At 40.0% G+C, this 1,301-nt stretch overlaps 1 protein-coding gene across 2 annotated transcripts in view; it reads left to right on the top strand.

Moving 5' to 3' along the window:
• Positions 1-1,301, top strand: part of SPAST (spastin) — an 87,395-nt gene that overhangs the window by 46,234 nt on the left and 39,860 nt on the right. The window lies entirely within an intron of this gene.

Raw genomic sequence — 1,301 nt, 5'->3', positions numbered from 1 at the left:
TGTATTGGCAGTATTCCTTTTGTTTGGATATAGCATGTTAAGGTGAAACCATATAGCTTTTTGAAAGTGTATGACTAGGTAATAAGAGATGAATTAAGGCAGCTATTTTATGGTAAATGTGAAAACACTGATAGCATAAAATAACTAAAAGCAAAAAGAAAAGCCCTTACTCTCCATCTAAAGAAAGCCGCGTCCAGATGTCTCAGATGCAACAGTTCTAGTCCAACTGATGCACCCAAACTACAGGAGGTCATGTGGTGCCTTACATCCTCATTCTTCCCTTAATTCTGTATCTGGGAGATGGCATCTGTTCAGTGTTGATATTCCATTTTGCCACTATCAAATGCAGAATTCCTTGCTGCGTGGGTTTCAGATGGCTTGGATGTGGGGCCTCACAAGGAATAGAGCACAGCCCCCAGCAGTCCATTCCAGCATCCTCATGCATCCATTCTGCCATGAAAACGAGCTTCCTTCCACCACAATCTTAGATAGCTATTTTCTGGGGGTGGGGAGGGGAGGATGTGCATGTTATACGTAAGTAAATAGTATACTATTTGGACTATTTAAGTTTGATATAGTGTTACTTTGTGTTTTTAATGTGTATATTTCTTCACAAGATAGCTATAAATTCATTCAAGTGAAAACACACCGTCTAAACAGCTCTGTGGGGTGCCTTCGTACGGGATTTGGATAACAAAAGATGTACTCTACCTTTGAGTTGAGATGAATTTTTTGTGTGTGTTGTCATAATACAAATTTATAGGAATTCAAATAAAAATCTTTGCTTTGTTTCAGTGGAAAGCTTTTAAGGAATAATTCTGGGTTCCTTTTGGTGTTCCTACTTTCTACAAAAAGTTAGCGTTTAGCACAAGAGTTGGCAACATATGGCCTATGAAGCCGTCAGATTCAGCCCACAGAGCTGTGGGGCTGTGACATTGTTAGGCAGCAGGGAGCTTTATCTGCACTGCTGCCATGAGGCAAAGAGCTTCTCTTGTGCTGTGTTATACAGCTGCAAGAAAAAGTGGCAGGCTTGGTCATTGTTTGGCCAGTTTAGAGGGTCCAGCTACTAGGAGGTGTGTGTTCATGTGCATGTGTAGCAGAGGCTGTCATTGCATAACTGTATTTCCTTAATTTTGTCCCTATCATCTGTTTGGAAATTTCAGATTTACTCTAAGGTTATTTTTTGTTTAATTAGCTTCCAGTAATTCTTCCTTTTCTGCTGCCCCAGATATCAGTACTTGCATTGAACACTTAAACACTGCCAGTGGTCTTGTTTGTTTTGGGGAGAAAAATATTTTTCT

The sequence above is a fragment of the Gavialis gangeticus genome, unplaced genomic scaffold, assembly GCF_001723915.1.
Source record: "Gavialis gangeticus isolate Ggan-Ray unplaced genomic scaffold, GavGan_comp1, whole genome shotgun sequence".
Lineage (NCBI taxonomy): Eukaryota > Metazoa > Chordata > Crocodylia > Gavialidae > Gavialis > Gavialis gangeticus.
This window is presented reverse-complemented; position numbering and strand designations above follow the sequence as displayed.